This window comes from Bos mutus, chromosome 21 (assembly GCF_027580195.1).
Source record: "Bos mutus isolate GX-2022 chromosome 21, NWIPB_WYAK_1.1, whole genome shotgun sequence".
Lineage (NCBI taxonomy): Eukaryota > Metazoa > Chordata > Mammalia > Artiodactyla > Bovidae > Bos > Bos mutus.
In genome coordinates, this window is record NC_091637.1 from 12,288,206 (window position 1) to 12,305,204 (window position 16,999).

Consider the following 16,999-nt stretch of genomic DNA (forward strand, 5'->3'; position numbering starts at 1 on the left):
TTCCAGAGTTCACTCAGACTCACGTCCGTCGAGTCAGTGATGCCATCCAGCCATCTCATCTTCTGTCGTCCCCTTCTCCTCCTGCCCCCAATCCCTCCCAGTATCAGAGTCTTTTCCAATGAGTCAACTTTTCACATCAGGTGGCCAAAGTACTGGAGTTTCAATTTTAGCATCATTCCTTCCAAAGAAATCCCAGGGCTGATCTCTTTCAGAATGGACTGGTTGGATCTCCTTGCAGTCCAAGGGGCTCTTAAGAGTCTTTTCCAACACCACAGTTCAAAAGCATCAATTCTTTGTCGCTCTTGGTTTTAGTGAAACTCAATATGCGGTAAGAACCTGGTGATTATGGTATGGCCAACTACTGGCAAATGGGAGGAACTAAACGGAGGGAGAAGACAGAAAGATCCAGACTGTGTAGAGAAGAGGTTATCAAGAGTCACACAGATAGTTACTGCTTAACAGATAACCTCACTGGGGTTCCAATGGATTCCTCAGTCTAGCCCAGAAAAAAGCCAACCACCAAGGATGGTTTAAGAAACTCAGGGAATTGGGGCTGGGAGAGCAGGGACTTGACAAGGAGAGGTGATCCAACTTCATTCTGCTCAAGCTTCACTTGAACAAAGGTTTATTTAGCTCTTAAAACATGTGAAAAGCTCACATCTAGTCGTTGAGATATGCGTCTTAATTTAGTCATCCAGTAGCTGTGAATCCTTGGGAAATGTAGCCTCTCTTGGTTTAGTATTCTCTTGTGAGACTGTAGACAATAGCACCTATCTGATAGGGCTGTTGTGAGGCTTACATGATCAGCAACAGGTAAAGTGACTCAGGAACGCCGGGAAGGTCACCATATGTGGTTGTGTAGATTGGCTACTGTACAACTCTGGGCAAATGTCTATTTGATGGTGTTCTTGCCTGGAGAATCCCAGGGAAGGGGGAGCCTGGTGGGCTGCAGTCCATGGGGTCGCTAGGAGTCGGACATGACTGAGCGACTTCACTTTCACTTTTCACTTTCATGCATTGGAGAAGGCAATGGCAACCCACTCCAGTGTTCTTGCCTGGAGAATCCCAGGGATGGTGGAGCCTGGTGGGCTGCCGTCTATGGGGTCGCACAGAGTCGGACACGACTGAAGTGACTTAGCAGCAGCAGCAGCAGCTGTGTTATGTTACGGAGCTCAGAATTGATTCGTCCTTACATTAGTATCTGGGCTTCCCTGGTGGCTTAGCTGGTAAAGAATCTGCCTGCAATGTGTGAGACCTGGGTTCAGTCCCTGGGTTGGGAAGATCCCCTGGAGAAGGGAACGGCTACCCACTCCGGTATTCTGGCCTGGAGAATCCCATGGACTGTATAGTCCAGGGGGTCTCAAAGAGTCAGACATGACTAAACGACTTTCTCTTCACTATATTAATATCAGCTCTGGCAGAGACAGAGTGGGAAGGTGATAATGGTTGATGAAGAGGCAAAATGTGTTGATGAGGAGGCAGAAACCTTGCTGAAGAGGGAAATAAATACTGCGGGAAGGAGGAAATGTTGCAACAATTTGGGGTGGGGAGGATAAAGCTGGCCAGGGCACAGCCCAGCCACAGCAATACCGAACTAGAGCAGTGTGATGAAACCAGGCTTCGCTGGCTGGTCCATCTGAGCTCAGCTCGAGGGTTGGGCAGAACAGAGTCATGTTGGTCATTCCAGTTGTTGAGAGGCTCCAGAACCAGTGTTCAGGGAACCTCTGTCTAATCTTCCTTTGAAGAAAGGCCGGGAAGACATGGATGATTTCTATGGTGCTTTCGAACCCTAATAGACAAAGTAGTTTTTGGAACTGGGACGCTGGGACAATGGCCCATTTGACTTTGTGGAGGGAGCCCAGACTTAGAAGGTGACCCTTGCAAGCCCAATGTCGGTCGGTCAGAATGTCCACCCAGCTTGTAGGTAACAGAGCTGCTCTCATCACGAGACTCTGTGGTCAGTGGCAGGTTACCAAGGTGACGTGCAGCAGATGCATTAGGTCTTTGCCTAATGACCTGGCTTCTCCTGTAGGAATCAGCAAGGCTCCTTTTGCAAAGCTCTTATTTCAACAGATTATTTTACTCTCTGAACAAGTTCACAATGAGAGTGAGGAAGAAAAAATATAAAAAGTGAGGAAATCAACCAAAATACTCATAGGCTGTTTTATATATATTTGGATTAAGGAAAGTGCCTGACCAATGAATACTCATAGGCTATTTTATACATATTTGGATTAAGGAAAGTGCCTGACCAATTAATACGAGATGGTAGGAAAAGAAATAGGGTATATGCTGTAATCACAGCTAGTTTTTCATTCCAATATCAGCTTCCACGTCACTGGGCTTTCACACAAAAATTAGGAATGAAACATCACTCTTGCTGAGGTATGGCTACTGTGCGTGTGTGTGTCTGTGTGTATATGACACACCAATCAACAATGATCATTTGGATGTAAGCGTGGCCTTCTGAGATTATAAAACTTTGAAGAGTAGAATCTTTATAAAACAGTTTTTGGAAAAAGAAACAATCATCTTCACTTCATTGCCATGAAATGACCTTAGATTTGATCCAGTTTAACCTCTTTATTTAAAAATAGGAAACCATGATATCCAGAAAGGAGAAGAAACTTCTGGAAAGATTAGAGGATTTAAATCTGTAAAGATGCTGTAAAGATTCTTTGTAAGGATTAGAGCAGGTGGGAAGTGATGATTGGTCTCATATTTCTGCACATCTTATGACAAGTCAGGTTGACGGTCTTCATTTCATACTATCTCAAAATAGTGTATTTGTTCAGCAAACAGCCTTGGAAGAAAAAGACAGTATATTCTGGAATAAGGAATTTGTTGTTATTGTTGTTTTAGTCGCAAAGATACGTGCAACTCTTTTGCAACCCCAAGAACGATAGCCCACCAGGCTCCCCTGTTCATGGGATTTCCCAGGCAAGAATACTGGAGTATGTTGCCATTTTCTCCTCTAAGTGATAGTCCTAACCCAGGAGTTGAACCTGCATCTTCTGCATTGGCAGGCAGATTCTTTACCACTGAACCACCTGGGAAGCCCCGGAATATGACATCCTTATTCCACATTATAAAAGGTTCAGATTCTCTCAGGTCAAGGTACGTCTGTCGCAACAATGCACTGTGTGCGTGTGGCCAACTGGTTCCATCTTGCCTTGCCCACTGGCACTTGGCGGCCAAGAGAAACTGACATGAATGTGCTGAAGTGCATGCTGCCTGTTGTGCTGGGTGATCACATCTCTTGTCTCTGACCTGGGAGTTGTGTTTTCTGCCTGCATCCGTGAAAAACGTGGCAAGCTAACATGCTCACTTGCAAATGGGATGAAATCCCAGACCCTTCACTGTTGTGCATGAGAGTCAGAGGCTAAAGCAGGAATTCTAATCCAGAATCAGAGGCTGTGGTCTTGGCAATACTCAAAGTATTTGCAAAGTGCTGCTTTTCCTAAAGCATGTTTTCTAAATGCATGAAAGCAAAGGCATAGCTTCAAATAGGCTACAGGTGGTAAGATTCTGTAGAGAAATTAGGACACATTCAAGATCATTCTAATACCTTGGATTGCAAACCAAGCTATAAATTGATCCATGCCAAGTGAACAGTGAAAGTGTTAGTCACTCAGTCATGTCTAACTCTTTGCAACCCTGTAGACTGTAGCCCAGCAGGCTCCTCTGTCCATGGAATTCTCCGGGCCAGAATACTGGAGTGGGTTGCCATTCCCTTCTCCAGGGAATCTTCCCGACCCAGGGATTGAACCCAGGTCTTCTGCATTACCGGCAGATTTTTTACCATCTGATCCATGCCAAGTGTCTGTTAAAGTTTTGAAGATTTCCTCTTTGGAATTTAACATCAGGAGTCTGTGTGCCTCATCCTTCATCCCCACAGTGCTGCTATTTTTAACTTCATTTCTTTGGCATGTGTCTGTGATTTCATTCTCCTTTCCCCATCACTCTACCAAGAACTTCTTCTCATGGCTCTTCACCTCTAACCCTTTCAAAGTCATTTTTGCTCACAGAGACTTGCATCTCCCCCGTTTTTCTGTCTCAGCAGTGCTTGTCCTAGGCTTTGAGGCTTTCGTGGGTGACCTCAACGGGGCCACCACCACCACAACTGCTCTGAATTGAAGGCTGCCCCATTTCTCTGTTCTCCTGTATGTCTCTGCTGTAAATCCCGGGGACTTCATTTGCCTTTTCTCCTCCCCTGCTGTGGTTCTTGGTATTCAGAGCAGCAGCCTGGGTGCATTTCTACCTCGAGGACTTTGTCTGGTCTGCTCAAGCCAGGGCAGGTGCCTTTATCAACACGACTCACGGTCTGCCTTCACCCCATCACTCCATCCCCGGCAGGCGGTTTAATTCGGGAGATCTGCCTCATGAGAGAACAAGGAAGTCGGAGCTGCCGGACTGAGAGAAAGAAGGGCTCTTGAGGTGACTGCAGGAATCTTCTAGGAATAATGAGGGAAGATTGGATTGTGCACAGGCGTCTGTACTGCTTGGCATTCCAGAAACACCTTGGTCAGAACACCCAGACCAGCCCAGACCAATAAACCCTGGAGCCGCAGTTTCAAGAACAGGCAGTAATTCAGGCTCTTGAACTGAGAAGCAAAGGCACACCAATGATCGTCAGTTTTAGCGTCTCTTCTAACCTTTCAAATCCATTTTCGGACAAGAGCACACTTTTATTTTTCTGTCTCTCGGGGCTCTCTTAGGACTCATGAATGTTTAATAAACAGAAAGTTGAGCATTGAAAACGAAGGTAGGACATGGCCACGGATGTCTCAAAACACGCTATTTTTGGGTGCATAAACCAGGATGTTCCCTAGACAGAAAAAGTACTTATTACATGTGATAGTAATTCTATTCAGTCTGCACATGACTTTTCTCTCCCAAAGGGCTGTTCACTCTTTTGGCCAAGAAGAGTGTTCCAGTTATATACTTTGTAAAACCACCCTGCTATCTTCCTTTTGCAAAAGGGAAGCTTAATAGATCTTGTTGTTAGCTTGGAAAATGGATACACTTTAGGGTCTCCGAGGCTAATCCTGACAATGTCCACTGAGGGACATTTTGCTTGTTTCTCAATAGACCACACTTTTGTGTCTGATAGATGGGGTGTTGCCAGTGGGTCTGCTGCAACTGCAGACTGTGCTGTTGCAATGAGACCCTCTGAGATTCTCACTAGATCTCAGCTGAATCAGCTGCCCTTAACTCCCAGGTAGCTGACAATGCTCCACAGGACTACAGTTGCAAAAGTCCGTTTTTTTGCTTTCAGTGATGACATTGTCCCATCTCTTAATATATGCATTGATGCTTATTTAACAAGGCCAGCCCTTCCCTTCCCTTCCCATGACCGCGTTTCTCCAAGGAGGGTGAATTAGACTTTTAAGGGATGTAGTTGTAGAAGTTCTCCCTATCCCTCTTCCTCCCCTCCAGCATACACACACACACACACACACACAGAGTTATTGAATTCCAGGCATTTCTGAGGATGAAGCTGAGGTTATTCAGGACCCTCGTGGATATATTGAGCTCATGATTTATGGCTTCTCTCACTCACACCTCCTGATTAAAACCTCCTATGCATGATTTTATAAGATCATCTGTTTGGAAAAGAACACAAACAGCTCTGATTGAATTTGTTCTTCTCCTTCCAGATAAGGAATAGTTTAGGTTCTGTCTCCTGTGATTTAAGAGAGCACCATGTCATCTCTAGCAGTCCCTTGAAAGAGAGTAGATTATGTTAGTTATCTGCTTTATTAGAAGATTTGAGTTAGAGTATTTGCATGTCCAGAACAATGTGGGAAAAATGTGCAGTGTCCAAGAAATTGAATCCTTTGAGAAGAGCCTGCTACTTCATCCATACAGTCTCATGGTTATATGCCCGAGGCACCTCCAGAAAAGACGGAACAGGACCAAACAGACTTTATAATGAACAAATCCTTCTTAATCCCTAGCTTAACCCTATCGCCTCTGCGGCCACCTAAGCCTGTTTTCTTCCTTCCTGTTCTAGACCTGCTGGCAATAGAGAGCAACTAGTCTGCCTTTCTTCTTGGGAGTCATGGAGCCAGTGAAGCGGAACCTTTTCTCTCTCTTTGTGTGATTCCAGGTCTTCTCTTTTCCAGTCTGGGCAAGCACCACACCTGGTGTTTAGCATCTGGGTGCATGTATCGGTGACTGACAACACTTGTAGTGTCAAGCTGGGAATTCACCAGCAAACAAGGCTGTCTCCTGGGGTCTCTGCATTCGAGGCAGAATCAAGGGACATGGGACTTCAGTAGAAGTCCCACAGCAGTTTCAGAAAAAGGCTCCTCATTTACACGTTGAGTCTTCTACAGTTCACACAGAAGGCATCCCAAAGAACACCACTCTCTCTGTGTCTGTCCCCACTGCGTGTGCGCTTGCTAACAGAAATCAACAACGCAATCAAGCTGAGGGAAGCCAACCCCACTAGAATGCGGTCTTCAGCTCTTTTTTGATTTGCTACTTTTTCTTCTTGATTCTTCCTTTCTCAACACCTTTTTGTGTATAATGATGATTAAGGATCTCTAACCAGGTTAATCTTTTGCCAAGTAAAAGCCCCACCCTACTTCCTAGACCATGTGTTCAGTTCAGTTCAGTCACTCAGTTGTGTCCGACTCTCTACCACCCCATGGACTGCAGCACACCAGGCCTCCCTGTCCATCACCAACTCCCAGAGCTTACTCAAACTCACGTCCATTGAGTTGGTGATGCCATCCAACCATCTCATGCTCTGTCATCCCCTTCTCCTCCTGCCTTCAATCTTTCCAAGCATCATTGTCTTTTGCAATGAGTCAGTTCTTCGCATCAGGTGGCCAAAGTATTGAGTTTCAGCTTCAGCATCAGTCCTTCCAATGAATATTCAGGACTGATTTCCTTTAGGATGGACTGATTGGGTCTCCTTGCAGACCATGTGTTACATGGAATTAATTCTCTTAGGACAGTTTAACTTTTACAATCTAGTTCAGTTGTCACCACCTGCGTTACACTGTCTCTGTGATGGGTCACAGAATGTTGTCATATGTCTCTCGTGTGGAAGATTCTCAGTCTCCTTGTTGTGTATGTTTTCACTACAATCTTAGAAATATTCTCTTACATTGAGTCACACTGAGGCCTCCCTGCTGCTGCTGCCACTGCTGCTAAGTTGCTTCAGTCATGTCCGACTCTGTGCAACCCCACAGACAGCAGCCCACCAGGCTCCCCCGTCCCTGGGATTCTCCAGGCAAGAACACTGGAGTGGGTTGCCATTTCCTTCTCCAATGCAGGAAAGTGAAAAGTGAAAGTGAAGTCACTCAGTCATGTCTGACTCTTTGCGACCCCATGGACTGCAGCCTACCAGGCTCCTCTGTCCATGGGGTATTCCAGGCAAGAGTACTGGAGTGTGGTGCCATCGCAGATCTTTCAAATACTGCTTCTAACCTTATCCTGTTTGCTTTGTAGATTTTTGGAATTTTTTGGAGCCCATTGCACAGCTCTGTGTTTATTATGGTTAAATTTAATCCTTTTTCAATTCAGCAGTTTTTGTGTCTGCTGCTGCTGCTACTAAGTTGAGTCAGTTGTGTCCGACTCTGTACGACCCCATAGATGGCAGCCCACCAGGCTCCCCTGTCCCTGGGATTCTCCAGGCAAGAACACTGGAGTGGGTTGCCATTTCCTTCTCCAGTGCATGAAAATGAAAAATGAAAGTGAAGTCGCTCAGTCATGTCTAACTCTTATCGACCCCACGGACTGCAGCCTACCAGGCTCTGCCATCCATGGGATTCTCCAGGCAAGAGTACTGGAATGGGGTGCCATCATCCTCTCTGAGTCTAGTAGGGGTATAATTCACTCTCAAATAAACTAGCTCTTTCATCTCTCCCAACTCCATTTCATTTGCAAGTTTGTTCAACATGAAGTCAATGTCATTATTATGTAGTGGATAAAAATGCTGACCAGAACAAGCCTGAGGATGAGTTTAGGGTAAGTTTGCAGTTACTCAACATTGCGAGGGACCAGGTGAGAATGAATGTTAATTACGTACAGATGCCTACAAGGAGAATTAAAAAAATATGCTAATCATGGTGGCATGCAAACATCTAGAAGGTTGGAACTTCTGACTATGGGAAGAAAATACTCTCTTTCTACTATTTTGTAAGAGGCTGAAGTGGGAAATTACCCAAAGTTAACAGCAGAACAATTAGACTCCAATGAGGCATCTGTTTTGAAAGTTCTCAGAACCCCATTAACATAACCCAAACCTAGCACTTCCAGAACATTTTTACAGGATGTCAACACAAATTCCTTGCAAAAAAATATAGTCAGCAAAAAAGTCTGGAAAATGCTGGCTTAGGCAAAGCGAAGCAGATTTCTTTCATTGCTAGACTTAAGTTTTTAATAAGCTTGTTTGCCAAGTAAGTTTCTTAACATTCTGTTAATAACACAAGATTCTTACAATTTATTTGCTGAGAGGTTCCCCCCTTTTTTTAGGAGCACCTTGAAGGGCTGCTGTTCCCATGAGCAGAGCTGAGTGGTTGGGGTGGGACCAGGATTGGACAAGGAAGGCATCTGCCCTCGCACACCTGGGAGTGATCACTTCCTGCAATTGTGCTTCTACGTGCCTTATTTACTTCCTCCTCATCCTGATCCTCTCTGAACTGTGGGTTGTGGTGCAGGTGCCCGGGGAGAAGCTTCTGGGTTTATGCACAAAGCCATGCCACAGTATGCCTGCTGCAATTGGCTGGCTACTCAAGGGTTTCCCAAACTAATGAATTTAAAGTAAAGGAAGCAGTGTTACTCTTGACTACTAGCATCAGGGAGCAAGCTGGCAATCTGATATCAACAGTCATCTTGTGACAACCCTTTCTGTCCACAGTCTACACTGTGTGTGCATGCATGTGTGCTCACACACACACACACATGGAATCTGGAATATCAAACTACAGTCTTGCCCTGGCCCAGCATGGCCGTGGTTCTGCCTAAACACGACTGTACCTAACAGTACATCTCACCCCCCATAGGCCTCCTGAAGCGTGGCAGGACTTGAAGAAACATGAGAATTCTGGGTTCAAGCTGGGAGGTTGCTGCCTCCATCCACGGTACATGCCTTTGATTTCTACTTTCCCATCCCTGGAAGGGAATCCTCAAAGGGGGCTGCTTGAAGACCAGCAGTTCCTGTATTGGGCAGAAGCCCCTCCTCCATGGTTCTCTATCCTTCATACTTTATGACCAAGCCATTCTTTATTTTCCTCCACGTCCTAGAGAGTTAAACTTTACAGCCTAGCCCAGGGTGGAATGATGACACTCCATGTTTACTCTGCCAAGGTGGAAAGTTCCCTTCGCCTCCCAATCTTTCATCCCTATTTCCCCCTTTGACTCTCCCCCTTCCCTTGCAACTCCTTAGCTACACTGACTTGTCTTATCATTCCTGTGGACCTCGCCTGGACCTCGCCACACTTCCAAGTTGATGTTGTAAGTATCAGAAGTGAATATGGGTGTATATGTAATACATGCTTTCCCTATTTGAAATGTCTATGTGGTCAGTTTGTAAATGTCCTTTCTTGGAGGGTCATAATTGGCTCTTTCTGCACTGGTCAGAGTGCCATGTTGCCAGGGCACCAAGAATGATGGCCTGATTCTCTATTTTAAGTACCATATGGGGAAAGGGGCTCTGTAAGCTGTCATGGATAATAGAGGAAAAAACCTTGTCTCCTTTCTGGAGATGGTTATTGAAGTGTTTATTGCCATTCCTAAGGCTGTGACACCACCTGTTACAAACCAAATGGGGAGTGTGCTCTCAGGACAGTGAGTGGCAGTAATCAGGATGACAGCCCTTAAATTCCCTGCAAGTTGATTAAATACAAACCGTGCATATAGTGAACCACACTCAATGGGATGCTATTATGAAAGACTCAGCAGAAACAAACTCATAATATTGGGCCGCAAGAATTTCAAGGAAGAAATCCTGGCTAGTCAAAAGTCAGAGAGAGGAAGACAAATATTGTATATTAATGTATATATGGACTTCCCTGGTGACTCAGTGGTAAAGAATCTGCCTGCCAGTGCAGGAGATGTGGATTTAATCCATGAGTCAGAAAGATCCCCTGGAGAAGGAGTAGCCTGGGAAATCCCATGGACAGAGGAGCCTGGTAGGCTGCAGTCCATGGGGTCCCAAGGAGTCGGACACAACTTAGCAAGTAAACAACAATATCGCATATATATGGAATCTAGAAAAATGGCACTGATATACCTATGTGAAGAGCAGAAGAAGAGACACTGACGTGGAGAATGAACTTGAGGACACAGCGAGGGAAGGAGAGAATGGGACAAATTGACGAGTAGCATTGAAATACACACAGTATCATGTGTAAAATAGCTAGCTAGTGGGAAGCTGCTGTGTGACACAAGGAGCTCAGCCCAGTGCTCTGTGATGACCTGGAGGCCTGAGACGGTGGGTGGGATGGGAGGCACGTGCAAGAGAGAGGGGATATGTACGTACTTATAGCTGACTCATGTTGTCATATAGCAGGAACTAACAACATTGTAAAGCAGTTCCCCTCCAATTAAAAATGAAAATGAAAAAAAAAAGGATCATAGACGTGCTCCCAGGATAAACATAATGGGAAACAACATTTTTCAATTAATTCAGTGGTAACAGCCTTGGGATGGAAATTTTAAGTCTTTTAAGAGTACTAAAAGTAAGCAATGCTTCCCTGGTGGCTCAGACAGTAAAGAGTCTCCTTGCAACGTGGGAGACTCAGGTTCAATCCCTGGCTTGGGAAGATTCCCTGGAGAAGGAAACGGCAACCCACTCCAGTCTTCTTGCCTGGGAAATCCCATGGACAGAGGAGCCTGGCGGGCTACAGTCCATGGGGTCGCAAAGAGTCGGACATGACTGAGCGACTAACACACACACACAAATGCAAGCAAGCAATTTGCAAGATGCTGGAGGGACAGGAGACCAGTAAACAAGACTGAGATCTTCTAAACTGACCTCATTAAACTGAGTTGAGAATGTCTCCCACAGATTCCTAGGGTAGGAGTCTTGGTGTAGGTGCAGTCCTCAATGGATTCAGCCCAATGAACTTAGCTGTACTTCCGAGAAACGAACAGATTTGACATTTGATGTTGTATACTAGTACTGGTCCTGGTTTGTTCTGGCCAACGTCTTTATTGGATGCTTAGTAGAAATGGCTAAAATATAAATATTACTCATTTGACTCTTCAAGCATGCAAATTTAATACACAAAAAAGTGCTACATTGTAGGAACAGAGATTACTTAGCTGGGAATCTAAATATTGGAGCCATTTATACAAGGAAAGCATGATGGTGGTGGAATCCAGTGGCCTAGTTTGTGATGTCTGTATCTCTTAACCATAATATAAACTGGGAGATTTAGGGCTACTTTGTGCTGTGAACATTTCATAAATTTTGTGTTTCAAAACAAAGCTATAGCAAAAGAAAACAGATGTTGCTGAGAAAATTGTTCATAGGAGATCGTCTACTCCTTCAGTTTCTCTACATGTCAGTTGTTCATCAACAAAATTCTTTTAAATTGCACAGAGATCCACTGAGATAATGTATTCACTTAATAAGGCTTTCCTGATGGCTCAGTGGGTAAAGAATCTGCCCGCAATGCAGGAGATACAGAAAGTGCAGGTTCGATCCCTGGGTCGGGAAGATCCTCTGGAGGAGGAAACGTGTATTCTTGCCTAAAAAAATCCCCATGGACAGAAGAGTCTGGCAGGCTATAGTCCACAGGGTTGCAAAGAACTGGATACGATTGAGCATACATTCCTTATTCCTCATTCACTTTATAAATTCAGATATTCTGATTGAAAATTGCTAGTTTTATATTAGTTTTGTAGCTAAGTATTTAAGTTTTATGCAACATGTTATCTTTCCATTTTCAGAACTATCAATTAATGACAACAATGACAGGTCTTTAACACATCCCTTGGTAACCTTATGTGATTTATTTATGTTCAACTAACATGTTAAAGATATAGATACCTAATTTTATTTTAAAGTTGAGAGTTATGTTTTATTCAGTGGACATATCTCAATATGAACTTAAGCCCAGGAGACACTCGGGTAACATTGAGAGAACTGCTGTGAGGAGGTGAGGTGGGTAGCCAGGATATATAGAATATATAGGAGTTTTACAACAATGTGCAGTAGAAACAAAAGATCATTGTTTTGAAAAGAAAACTAGACATCTCAAGTTAAGGAATTTAACACTTTTCCATGTATGGGAAGATGCCAGAGTCTGTGCTCCTGAAGTCACTCCTTTGATAGGTGCCTCGGCTACCTGAGGCCAGCATTCCGTGTTTTCACATCCTGAGTCTCCTCAGGGCGCTCTGTACACACTGACTACAGTCTGACGGCTGCTAGCTGGCAAGTATTCTTTGTTTTCTTCCTGAATATACAGATTCTTTCAATGTCATAAAGCTTTAACTATATTTTATACACCATATTCTAAGCTATACTTTGCATACCAAAAAAAAAAAAATCCATTTTTTCACCCTGGTTTTTTTCTGGCTTATACATATCTAAACTCTATAAATATCGTTCATTTGGCAAAGCTTGGGGTTGGGACTTTTTTCAGAGTTTAGTCAGGTCCCACAGAAAACAGATGGCACATTCTAACTGCATGATCTTCAGAGAGCTTAGTAAAGAGACGCCTTGTGAAGATCAAGGCAAAGTGTAGAGAAACACCAAGAGACAGGGCAGCAGCCTAGGGCAGGTGCCCCTCCGCACCTGAAGTGGCTAGGGGGCATGTGAGCATGGAATGTGGGGAGAAAGAAAGCAGGCTCAAAGTATGAGCTGCACAGGCAAAAGTTACAGTAAGCCCATGAAATGCGGAGTCAAGTGACTAAATGTCTAGTCTCCATTCTCCTTGCCCGCTCCAGACACCTGCTGGTGTTCCTCATCGGCAGACTCAGTGGTAAGCCCACATTGATCCTGACCCTAGAGGTCAGCCTCCCATTTCTTATCACAGATTGGAGTTATCCAGAAGGATTAGAAACATCACATAAATATTCTTCTATATGTGACCTTATACTTCCCTGGTGGCTCAGTCAGTAAAGAATCTGCTTGGAATGCATGAGACAGCTTGCAATGTAGGAGACCCAGGTTGGTAGGATCCCCTGGAGAGGGAGTCTCAACTACAGGAATACCTATATTTTTCTTGAGTTTCTATTTTATTTTGTCATATAGATCCTCCAAGTCACAGTAATAATTGCAGACAATTTTTGTTATTTAGTGAAAATTCTTAGAACTAGATTTTGGCCCAACTTAGTTGTACCTGTCTGCTATTTTCTAAACATTTTTGTCTTATTAATTCCTTTGAAATATAACCAATTTTATCTTTAGCTTGTATATTGCATGTATATTTCAAGAACACCTTCAATTTGATTAATTGAATTTAATCAATTGAAATATTGAAAAATAGCAACTTTGAATGAAGAAAGGACAGAATTCCTCTGCTTTCCATTCTTTTGAAAATTGGTTTTCATATACCCTATCCTTGAATTTTCATGAATGATTTAAGTTTCTCTGTTTATATTCTGTGATGCTCTAATAATATGCCTGATGTGTACAGTTAAAATTTACAAAGTACCTTTCTACCTATTATTGCATTTGACCTCCACAAAATTCTGAAATAAGTAAGGTAGCTCATTATCTTGATGATACAAACATATATATATTAAAATGTCTACCTAGAATAATAGGGAATATTAATTTTCTCATTTCACTGTTACAGACATGAAATTTCCATTCTTTCCATCTGACTACTGTCAACCAGATTTAATGACAAGGGGCAAAAATTGCCCTCCATTTTCATGTTGTTCTATTTTCTTTCTGCACAGTGTCAGTTGCAAATATTTTAACATAATGAATTTTTGAAGCAGGAAAGGCCAAGGCCCTTCTGGGTTATGCACAGATTCATCATCAAAGCCTTTTCAAGGTAGGTAAAAAATCATGTTAATATATTTTGTACAATCTCCTATTGCCCAAGGCAAGCCATTTGAAAAGATATTTGATATGTCAAATCTTAAGCACAACAATTTGGGATAAATGTTTCTGATTTAAAGTCCAAGTCTCTTCTAAGTTGAAATCACTCTAACTTCAATCTGAGGAATAAAATGTCAACTAGCAAAAGAGTACACAAAATATTTTATAATCTATACAACTGAACTATTGATCCAAGAGTCTTGGGGCTAATGCACTGTGCATTAGTAGAAGAATAGGTAATAATTCAAAGAAAGGAACCTAGTTAATTTTCAGTGAGTTTATTTCTTGGCAGGCGAACTGCTGATAGTAATTTTTGTAGGCGACCTCCTTCTTGCTTGCCTTCTGCCTCTCTGTTAGACAAGTCCAAATCAGCACGTGGCATTGGTCAAAGTGGCTAAATGAGCTCTTGTTTATGGGTAATGATCTGTTATATTTATGACATTCTCTGACTGACGCTGCATGCTCCTTTGTAGGTATCACTGAATTTTGATCACTGTTATCTCAATGGATTCATTAATTCAGCTTAAAAGAAGATGCTAAGATGAAGCAAATTAGAAGCACAAGAAGATATCAGCTATTCAAATTAAGATGGGAAAGTCAGGCTGAGTTAGTATGTCAATTATAACTATATTGAAAAAGAAATTTACTGTTATGAAAGAATAGAAGCAATTTGTCCCCTTAACAAAAAAGAGATTTCACTAAATATGTTTTAATAAACTATTTTAAAAACAGAGACTGTCAGAATAGACATAGATGCTCTTAAAATATTTGAAAATAGTTTAAGCTTCTTAAGAATTTATATATATATTTAAAGAGCCCAAAAAGAAAATATTAGTCACTCAGTCATATCAGACTCTTTGCAACCCCATGGACTGTAGCCCACCAGGCTCCACTGTCCAGGCAAGAATCGTGGAGTGGGTTGCCTTTTCCTTCTCCGGGGGATTTTCCCAGCCCAGGGATCAAACCTGGGTCTCCTGCATTGCATGCAGATTTTATGTATTTATTTATTTTTTACTGTCTGAGCTATTGGGAAAGCCAAAATAAAAAGTGAACTTGAAAGTCACTTAGTCGTGTCTGACTCTTTCCAACCCCATGGACTGCAACTACAGTCCATGGACTTCTCCAGGCCAGAATACTGGAGTGGGTAGCCTTTCCCTTCTCCAGGGGATCTTCCCAACCCAGGGCTCAAACCCAGGTCTCCCATGTTGCTGGCAGATTCTTTACAACTGAGCTATGAGGGAAGCATGGGGAAGACAAAAGTTCACTGAATTTAGAGCCTGACTACTCAAAGTACTCCAAAGACCCATGGCATCAATCTCACCTGGGAGTTTGTTAGAAATGTTGACCCTTGAGTCTCACACTAGGTTATTGAATTATTCTTTCTTTCTTCTTTTTACTTGCTGTTTTTCAAGTTGGTACTTTTTATTGCTCTGTCTTCAATTTTGTTAATTGTTTCTTCTGTCATCTCAAAATTGCTGTTGAGGTCCTTTAGTGATTTTTTTTAAATTTTACTCTTCAGCTCCAGAATGTTTATTTCATTGTTTTGGCTTTAAAAAAAAAAAAAAAATTTCTATCTCTTGATTGATGTTCTCTATTTGATGAATAATTTTTACTTTATTTCTTTAAAAGTCATTTCCTTTTAGTTCTTTGAAGATATTTATAACGGCTGCTTATCAGACTATCTGATAAGTCTAACATTTTGGGTGCTCTCAGAAGAGCTTCCCTTGTGGCTCAGCTGGTAAAGAATCTGCCTGCAGTGCGGGAGACCTGGGTTCAATCCCTGGTTTGGGAATATCCCCCGGAGAAGACAAAGGCTTCCCATCCCAGTATTCTGGACTGGAGAATTCCATGGAGTTGCAAAGAGTCAGGCATGACTGAGCAACTTTCACTTTCAGGTGAGCCACCCTAGTTGCCTGTTTTTTTTGCTTATCTTGTATTTTTGTTGTTGTTGAAAACTGGGAATTTTTATTTATCAATTGTCACAACTCTGGATTTTTATCACTCTCCACACCCTCCTGCAACAGGCTGGGATGGCTGATATTTATTTCTTTTAGGACGTGCTTGGACTAATTCTGTGGACTTTATTTGTCAGCAGTGTATTGCCTCTGATGTCGCTGATAAATACTTCTTTTATCTCTTTATTTTCAAGACTGACTTCTTTAGGATTTGCCCCTGAAGGTGCCCAATATGCTACTGTGAAAGAGCAAAGGACAATTACTAATAGCTGCGGTAAGAATGAAGCTACTCACTAAATACATGTGTGTGTGTTTAATATATTAATTCGATTCTTTTGAATTGTGGTGCCAGAGAAGACTCTTGAGAGTTCCTTGGACTTCAAGGAGATCAGATCAGTCAATCCTAAAGGAAATAAATCCTGAATACTCACTGGAAGGACTGTTGCTGAAGCTGAAGCTCCAATACTTGGGCCACCTGATGTAAAGAGCTGACTCATTGGAAAAGACCCTGATGCTGGGAAAGATTGAAGGCAGGAGAAGGGTGTTGCAGAGAATGAGATGATTAGATAGCATCACTGACTCAATGGACATGATTTGAGCAGACTCCTGGAGATAGTGGAGGACAAAGGAGCCCTGGCAGGCTGCAGTCCATGGGGTTGCAAAGAGTCAGATGTGACTTAGCCACTGAACAACAACAACAATAACAACAACATTATGACACTAGCCTGAGCCATATTTATGTATTTCCTGTACTATGATGAGAGCTTACTGTCTACCTGGCCCTTCTTCTCCCACTCTTTCTTCCTTTTGGTCTATTCTTCATCCTGATGCTATATTGATTCTTTTAAAACATACAATAAACCCTTTGGTTCTCTTAGTATCTTTGGTTTTCAGTTAGAATTCCTGCAAATCGATATAAGAGTCTGTGGAATGGCAGTCTGATGGGGTTATGGCAGGGGAAAAAGCTCAGACGTACTGAAGCACTGTTTACATGGCATTTTATCTGATTTTGAGGAAACATTCATTG